The 9,834-nt window shown below is 40.9% G+C and overlaps 1 pseudogene; it reads left to right on the top strand.

Moving 5' to 3' along the window:
- Nucleotides 1–2,050: 2,050 nt before the first annotated feature.
- On the top strand, nucleotides 2,051–9,293 carry LOC105466847 (RUN domain-containing protein 1 pseudogene; annotated as a pseudogene).
- Nucleotides 9,294–9,834: the final 541 nt, after the last annotated feature.

Here is a 9,834-nt window from a genome sequence, read left to right as displayed (position 1 = left end):
CTTTGGCCTTAGCTGCCTTACGAGTTTGGTGAACTCCCATCTTTGGCAATGTTCAACCTCTAAAATTCAACTGTAAAATCTTAAGAAATATTTTTTGGAACCCTAGTTTCCATGATTCCAAAACTATAAGCTTCTAGAATTCTGAGATTCTGGGACTCTAGCACAGAGTCTCTCAGTTGTCCTGGTCTTTCTCTACAAAAGGCTATACTCACAGACAGAACCAACCCCAGGAATGCTTCCCACCTTCCCAGTAGGCTGGGAATTCAGGGACATGACTATTTTTGATACTTCATGGCAAGTCTGAAATTAATTTGGACAACATGTGTGAACAAATGGAAAATTCATCAGAGAGATAGAAATTATACAAGAGTCAAATTGAAATGTGATTAATAAAAAAAATAGTAACAGAGAAAAATAATTTCTTTAAAAATATATATATATATATATATTTTTAGAAACAGGGTCTCACTTTGTTCCCCAGGCTGGAGTACAGTGGCACAATTACAGTGCACTCACATCCTGGAACTCCTGGACTCAATTGATCCTACTGCCTTAGCCTCCTAAGTAGCCAGGACTACAGGTGCATGCCAACACACCCAGCTATTTTTATATTATTGTTTTTAGAGATGGGGTTTTGCTGTGTTGCCCAGGCTTATCTTGAACGCCTGGCTTAAGCAATCCTTCTACCTTGGTCTTCCAAAGTGCTGAGATTACAGGCATGAGCCACCACACCCAGCCTAAGAATTATTTTGACGAAATTATCAGTGGACTCAATAAAGACAAGGAAATAACCTGTGAACCTGATGATAGGTCAATAAAAATTATCCTAACCGAAATATAAAGAGAAAAAAATAAGTGAAAAAAACGAGAACATCCAAGAGCTGTGAGACAATGTCAAACAGCTTAGCATATGACTAATTAGAATCCCAGATGAAGAAGACACAATGTGGCAAAAGAAATATTCGACTTTGAGAGGACAAGGTGAGAGGGTCACTTGAGCTCAGAAGTTCAAGACCAGCCTGGGCAACATAGTGAGACCCCCATCTCTATTAAAAAACATAAAATAAATATTTGAAGAAATAAATAAATAATGGCCAAAAATTTTCAAAAAATAGTAAAAGACATAAAACTATAGATCAAAAAGTTCAGGGCTGAGTGCAGCGGTGTGTGCCTATAGTCCCAGCTACTTTGGTGGCTAAAGCAAGAGGATGGTTTGAGTTCAGGAGTTTGAGGCCAGCACAGGCAACATCATGAGACCTCATCTAAAAAAAAAAAAAGTGCAGAGAAAAATACGAAAATAAAGAGGATAAAGAGGATAAGGACCAACACAACACACACACACAGCCCCCCCCCAGACACATCATATTCAAACTGATGTAAAGAAAAACTAGAGAAAACCTTGAAAGCAGCCAGGGAAAAAAGACATTTAGATACAGAGAAACAGATATAAGAATTAAAGTGCCCTTATCAGAAATTATGCAAATCAGAAGACATTGAAGTGATAGCTTGCCAGTGTTTACACAAAAACATTGTCAACCCAGAGAAAATATCTTGCAAAAATGAAGGAGAAATAAAGCCGTTTTTCTTTTAGACAAGTGAAAACTAAGGTAATTAATTACCGGCAGATCTGTTCTATAAAAGTTAAATTCTTCAGGAAGAAGAAATATTATTCCAGACAGAAACTTAGATCTATAAAAAGAAATGACAATCTTTGGAGATGGTTAAAGTATAAAAGATAGTTTTTTCTTATTTTTAATTTTTTAAAAAACTGTTTTACAGACAGGGTCTTGCTCTGTTGCTCAGGCTGGAGTGTAGTGGCACGGTCATAGCTCACTGCAACCTCAAACTCCTGGGTTCAAGCAATTCTTCTCCCTGGGCCTCTCAAAGCACGGGGATTACAGGTATGAGCCACTGTGCTCAGCCTGTTCTTCTTTATTTTAAATTGCTCTGAAAGAGATTTGATTAAAGCAGAGACAAGCAAACTATGGCCTATGGGCTGGTGTGTATGTATGTGTGAAAGATTCTCCCTGGGGCCTGAAAGCTTTAAGGGATGACTAACTCCTCAGTTCTCAGGCCCAGTCCAAGGCGCGAGGCTACTTTCGCTAGCAGCGTGCGCCAGCAAGAGAGCAGAAGCAGGAAGAGAGCCGGCTGGAAGACACCTACCCTGGCGGGAAGACGTGTACCCCCAGATCTAGAAAGAGGCTTCCAGGTACTATGTAGCAGTCATGTCAGACTGGGACACTTCCTGTTTACAGAGGGCTATGAACCCCTGTCCCGTCCTCACTTGGGGTTGACGTCATTTTAGGTCTCAGCCCGCCTGCACCCAGGAGCTCATTAAAATAGCATGTTCTCACGCCTGTAATCCCAGCACTTTGGGAGGCTGTGACGGGTAGATCACGAGGTCAGGAGATCCAGACCATCCTGGCTAACACGGTGAAACCCCGTCTCTACTAAAAATACAAAAATTAGCCGGGCGCGGTGGCAGGTGCCTGCAGTCCCAGCTACACGGGAGGCTGAAGCAGGAGAACGGCGTGAACCTGGGAGACGGAGCTTGCAGTGAGTGGAGATCACGCCACTGCACTCCAGCCTGGGCGACAGAGCGAGACTCCGTCTCAAAAAAACAACAACAACAACAACAAAAAAACAAAAACATGTTGCTCCACACCACCTGGTGCTGTCTGTTGGAGCGCTCTTGGAGTTCGAACCGATACAAGAAACTTTCTATGTGTATGTGTATATGTGTGTGTGTGTATAATATTGTTTATCCATTCATCCATTGACAGATACTTAGGTTGATTCCGAATACTTGCTATTGTGAATAGCACTGCAGTAAACATACTAGTGCAAGTATATTTTTCATAAAATAATTTCTTTTCTTCTGGGTAGATAGCCGGTGGTGGATGGATCAAATGATTATTCTATTTTTAGTTTTTTTGAGAAATCTCCATACTTTTTCATAGAGGCTATAGTAATTTACATTCTCTAACGCAAATACAACAACGTATTAGCATTCCTTTTGTTCTGCTCTTTGCCAACATCTGTTATATTTTGACTTCTTAATAATAGCCATTCTGACTGGTGTAACATGATATTTCATTGTGGTTTTAATTTGCATTTCTCTGATGATTAGTGATGTTGAACATTTTTTCATATTAAAAAATGTCTACATATGTCATTTGGCAACTTTCTAATGGAGTTATTAATACTGTTTTTTTTTTCTTTTTGAGTTGTTTGAATTCCTTGTAAATTCTAGGTATCAGTCCCCTGTTGGATGCATAGTTTGCAAATATTTTCTCCTATTTTGCAGATTGTCTGTTCACTTTGTTAATTATTATTTTGCTGTGCAGCAGTTTTTTAGCTTACTTAAGTCCCATTTGCCTATTTTTGTTTTTGTTGCCTGTACTTTTGAGGTCTTAGTCATGAATTCTTCACCTAGTCTAATGTCCAGAAGTGTTTTCCCTGGGTTTTCTTCTAGCATTTTAATACTTTCAGGTCTTATGTTTAAGTCTCTAATCCAACTTGAGCTGATTTTTGTATATGGTGAGAGATAGGGGGTCCAGTTTTATTCTTCTGAATATGGCAATCCAATTTTATCAGCATCATGTATTGAAAAGGGTATCCTTTTTCCAGTGTATGTTTTTGTTAACTTTGTCAAAAATCATTTGGCTATAGGCATGTGGCTTTGTTTCTGGGTTCTTTATTCTGTTCCATTGATCTTTGTGTCTATTTCTATACCAATGTCATGCTGTTTTGGTTACTATAGCCTTGTGATATAATTTGAGGTCAGATAATGTGGTGCCTTCAGCTCTATTCTTTTTGCTTTGGATTGCTTTGGCTATTTGGGCTTTTGGGGGAGGGGTTCCATATAAATTTTAAGGTTTTTTTTCTGATTCTGTGAAGAATGAACATGGAATTTTAATAGGGATTGCATTGAATCTGTAGATCACTTTGGGCTGTATAGTCATTTTAACGATATTAATTCTTTCAATCCATGAGCGTGTAGTGTTTTTCCATTCATTTGTGTCATTCTTTTCATCAGTGTTTTCTAGTTTTCCTTGTAGAGATCTTTCACCTCCTTGGTTAAATATATTCCTAGATATTTTATTTTTTGTAGCTACTGTAAATGGGATTGCTTTCTTGTATATTGATTTTGTATCCTAAAACTTTGCTGAATTCATTCATCAAATCTGAGAGTTTTTTGTTTTTGGAGGAATTTTTAGGTTTTTCTAGACATAAGATCACATCATCATCAAACAGAGGTACTTTAACTTCCCTTTTCCAATTGTATGCCTTTATTTCTTTTTCTTGCCTGATTGCTCTGGCAAGGACTTCCAGGACTATGTAGAATAGGAGTGGTGAGAGTGGGCATTCTTGTCTTATTCCAGGTCTTAGGGAGATTGCTTTAAACTTTTCCCTCTTCAGTATGATATTGGCCATGGGTTTGCTGTATATGGCCCTTGTTATTTTGAGGTATGTTCCTTCTTTGCCTATTCTGTTGAGGGTTTTTATCATGAGGGAATGCTGGATTTTATAAAATTATTTTTCTTCATCTATTAAGATAATAATATTGTTTTTGTCCTTAATTATGTGATAAATCACAGTTATTGATTAGATAAATCAATAAATAGTCTAGTGAGAAGTTTTTGCTTATCTTTTCAAAGTACCAACTTTTGTTGATCCTTTTTATAATTTTTTTTTGTTTTCAATTTCATTTAGTTCTGCTCTGATCTTTATTATTTCTTTTCATTTGCTAGCTTTGGGTTGGGTTTGTTCTTGTTTTTCTAGTTCCTGGAGGTGTGATAGTAAGTTGTTAATTCGTGATCTTTCTATTTTGTTTTGATGTAGGCACTTAACTCTGTAAGCATCCCTCTTAGCACTAATTGTTTTTTATATATCCCAGAATTATGTTATATATCCATTTTCATTCATTTCAATTTTTTTTTTTTTTTTTGAGATGGAGTTTCAGTCTTGTTGCCCAGGCTGGAGTGCAATGGTGTGATCTTGGCTCACTGCAACCTCTGCTTCCCAGGTTCATGTGATTCTCCGGTCTCAGCCTCCTGAGTAGCTGGGATTGTAGGTGCATGCCACCATACCCGGCAAATTTTTGTATTTTAGTAAGGATGTGTTTTCATCATATTGGTCAGGCTGGTCTCGAACTCCTGACCTCAGATGATCCACCCACCTCGGCTTCCCAAAGTGTTGGGATTACAGGCATGAGCCACTGCACCCGGCCAAAAAATTTTAAATTTCCATCTTAATTTCATCATGGACCCAAAGATCCTTAAGGGACATATTGTTTAATTTTCATGTATTTGTATAGTTTTGAAATTTCCTCATGGTATTGATTTCCAGTTTTGTTTCCCTGTAGTCTGAGAAGACACTTGATATGGTTTCAGTTTTTAAAAATTTATTGAGACTGATTTGTGGACTAGCATACAATATGTCTTAGAGAATATTCTATGTGCTGATAAGTAGAATGTATACTCTGCGATTGTTGGTTAGAATGTTCTGTAAATATGATTTGGTCCATTTGGCCTAGAGTCCAATTTGAGTCTAGTGTTTCTTTGTTGATGTTCTGTTTCAGTGATCTGTCTAATGCTATGAGTGGGGTAGTGAAGTCCCCCATTATTATTATATTGCTGTCTCTTTCTTTAGGTCTAGTAATACTTGTTTTATAAATCTGGATGCTCCAGTATTTGATGCATATATATTTAGAATTGCTATATACTCTTCTTGAATTGATCTCTTTACCATTATATAATTATTTTCTTCTTTTTAAACTATTTTTGATTTAATATCTATTTTATCTGATACAAGTATAGCTACTCCTGCTCGCTTTTGGTTTCTGTTCGTGTAGAATATCTTTTTCCATCTTTTAATCTTCAGTCTCTAATTGTCTTTACCAGTAAAGTGAGTTTTTCTAAGTAGCATATAGTTGGTTCATTTTAAAGCTCAATCCTGTAATGTATGTCTTTTAATTGGGGTCTTTATTTAGTCCAACTTGGCTTAAGATAACTTGAAATGGGCTATGAAGCTGTTGAGCAAGGGTGATGTGATCTTCACTAAGAAGGTATACAGGTTGATGTTGGCTAATTTCCACACTGGTACAAACATTGATGTCTCCATGCAAGAAAAAGGTGAAAGAGCAGGACAGTCATTCACTTTTATTTACAGGTTTTTAATCTTTTTCGTGAGACTATACAAACCACTTGCCAATATATACAAAGTTCTGGTTCATTAAACACCATCCCAGCAGACTGTGAACTGCTTTGAAAAGCAGAGTATGGCATTCATAGTAAAGTCTTTTCTCCCACACTCCATTTTCAAGGTCAGCAAAATTGGGGTCTTTGCCCCACCAAAATATTGACAATTCTCTTCTTCTAGGTGTTTGATCTTGCTACCAAACACCAACTGTATCTGTCTTAAGGCAGCAATTAGAGCTGTTCAAATTAGGGTCACCTTGAATCGCGGGAAACATATTAGGGGCAGAAGTTGGGCCTTGCCATACATATCTTTTCCATTTAATCCCTGTCAAGTCAGCCAGGCAGAAGAGGTCATGGTGACCATCTTGCAGGCTGGCCTGGTTTATCATAAAGGAGGAATTCATCATCTCTCATAGCAGCTGCCACCAGCACCACAGCCACCATCTGCCATTACTGCCACCGCCAACCACAGATAGAAACACTGGACACCGGGGAGGGTGAGAGATGGGTGGTGGTTGGAGGAGTTGAGGAAAAGGAGGTTGCTGGGCCACCTGCCACTTCTACTCACCCCCTGCCACTGCCATGAGCATCCACTGCCACTTGGCTGGCACACAGCCACCTGGGCCTGAGGGCCAGAGGAGGGGGGCAATGCTGTACTCACCCAGCAGGCTGGACTGTGGAACCTATGGACGGACAGCTGTCTCTCTCAGAAGGACAGAGGAGATGTGTGGCCTTTTCACAGGAACAATAATAAATTACACAATAAATAATTAAAATAGGGTCAGAGCTGGCAAAGCCCAAGCCCTGGAGGGTTCTTCCAGGTGGGGAGGTGCTTGCACAGGGGCAGGAAAGCTGAGAATGGGGAGAGAAGCCCAGGCCCCCAGCCTGGCAGTGGTAATGTCCTTACGCCTAGAGTCCCCTCAGTGGTGGCAGAATTTTCAGACTCGGACCATTCTCTGGCTCCATCTTTGTATTGTCTCTTGATGAGCCAGACTAACATTGGCCCTCCTGCTGCCTCACTGCCTGGATGCCATAGTCTCCCCCATTTTATGAGCCCAGCAGGCAATGGTTTTCCCCCATTTTAATTGAATTTCTTGGGTTTTCTTATTTGTTTATTTATTTGAGACAGAGTTTCGCTCTTGTTGCCCAGGCTGGAGTACAATGGCACGATCTCGGCTCGCTGCAACCTCCACCTCCCGGGTACAAGCGATTCTCCTGCCTCAGCCTCCCGAGTAGGTGGGATTACAGACATGCACCACCACACCCAGCTAATTTTGTATTTTTAGTAGAGATGGGGTTTTGCCATGTTCGTAAAGCTGGTCTTGAACTCCTGACCTCAGTGATCTGCCCACCTCGGCCTCCCAAAGTGCTGGGATTACAGGCGTGAGCCACCGTGCCCGGCTCTCTTCACTTTAATTGTGGCCACAGGGACCAGCTTGCCCTCTCTGGGGTAAAGTTAATTTTAACATTATATTTAACTTAACACAATATACCCCAAATATTAACTATTTCAATGTGTAACAATATAAAAACTATTAAAATATTTTAAATTTTTTGTATTACAGTTTTAAAATCTAATATTTGTTTTATACTATGGTACGTCTCAATTCAGATTAGTCACATTTCACGTGCTCAATGTGGCTAGCAACTACTATATTAATGCAGGCATACAAGAAATATTATAGCATAAAATGCTTATATAAGAAAGAAAATAGGTCTCTAATCGATAATCTAAACTCTGATGTCAAGCAACTAGGAAAAAAATTAACTCAAAGCAAGGTGAAGGGGAGAAAAGGAAGAAAAATGCACAAAAGTGAAAACGGTGTAAAAACAATAGAGGAAAATTAATAAACCAGAAAGTTATTTGTTTGAAAAGATCAATAAAATCTACCAGACAGTTCAAGAAAAAAAAGACGGAAGACACAGAATACCAATATCAGAAATGAAAAATAGGACATCACTCTAGATTCTATTGACATTAAAAGGATAATAAGGAAATATTAAAAAGAACCCTAGGTGGGAGGCTGAGGCGGGTGGATCACCTGAGGTCCGGAGTTTGAGACCAGCCTGGCCAACATGGTGAAACCCCCTCTCTACCAAAAATATACAAATTAGCTGCCACAGTTGTGGGGCGAGGACCAGAATAAGCAGGACAAACAAGAGTGTCTGGAAACCCAAAGGCAGAAGCAGAAAGAACGGATACTGCAGCTCAAGACCCAGCTAGATGACCTGGAAACATCTGTCTATCCAAAAGCAGTTATGATGCCCTGCTGCAGTTCGTGGTGTTGGAAAGACAGTGGGTGATCCTAGACGAGTTAATAAAGAAACCGGACATGAATCTGAATGAGGACATCAGTTCCGTTCCCTGTCCATGGAAGAGCTTGGTCAGTGTGTAGATGCAGTAGTGGCTCACATCGTCAACCCAGCCCTACTCAAAGATCGGTTGGTTGAGCAACTGGAAACTCAGATCGGAGACTTCTACATGTTCATCAACCTCATCCAAGATGAAGTGGGAAGGCCCTTGAAGACAGGTGGTGGACACTGTGAGTGCAAGACCTCTGGGAAGACAGGAAATGGCTCCACCAGAAATGGCAGCAGCAGACCCACTGCCTCCAGGACACAGCGAAACAAAGGCAGGGGAGGTGAAGAAAGTCCAGGGGACAGGGCTGCACCTGATACTGCAAGTGCTGGCAATGCTCCAGATTTTGCTGTTAGCTAATTTGGTTGTGCCACAGTGCAGATCCCTCCAACCCTGTAACAGAGGAGCCAGGCTGACAGATTAGGCTCCCTTGCTGAAGAGGCTGGAGGTGTCAGTGGACAGAGTAAGCAGCTAGCCTTGAGGCACCAGTCACACGACCATGTCACCACCTCTGCCATCCTCCAGGACCTCTCTCTGGCAGGCAAGGATGAGCTGGCCACGTGGCTGTGTGGAAGGGGCTGATGGTGGCTGTGAGGGACCTGCTAGCCCGTGGACTATATGTCTCCTCCTCAGGAATGGGCCTCATCATGGCTCCTACTGCTTGTTTGCTGCCAACCTTCTCCCCAGCCCCTGAGCCCTTGCACCCCTGGGAGCCCTTTGTAAAGTACTGAAACCACCTTTGCAAAATTATGACTGAGACAGTGAAAGAGATCTAACTTAACTCACTCCATCTTGCTTCTAACTTGCGAGCTGTCTTTGTTCATTCCTGGGCACAAGCTGAACTAACTACGGGAGAAACTTAGTTTGTAGTTTATAGTTTAAACAAAGATGGTAACAGCCCTTTCCCAAAGCAGACTTCCTTCTTACCTGGGGACTAGACTAACATTAGCCACAGGATTAGAAATTATGGTTTAGGAGTCATGCAGCTGGAGGCTGCAAGATTCTGACCCTCCTGAAACTGCTCCTAAGATCAGTGCTTGAGATATTTTGCAGACTCCACACTTGATGGATCAGCTGGCACCACCCAGATTGATAAACTGGCTCATCTGATCTTGTGGCCCCCACCCAGGAACTGACTCAGCGCAAGAAGACAGCTTTGACTCCCTATGATTTCATCCCTGACCAATTGGCACTCCTGGCTCACTGGCTTACCCCCACCCACCATGTTATCCTTAAAAACTCTGCTCCCCTAATGCTTGGGGAGACTGATTT

This window comes from Macaca nemestrina, chromosome 6 (genome assembly GCF_043159975.1).
Source record: "Macaca nemestrina isolate mMacNem1 chromosome 6, mMacNem.hap1, whole genome shotgun sequence".
Lineage (NCBI taxonomy): Eukaryota > Metazoa > Chordata > Mammalia > Primates > Cercopithecidae > Macaca > Macaca nemestrina.
Note: the sequence above shows the minus strand (reverse complement) of the source record. Positions and strands in the feature narration are given on the sequence as shown.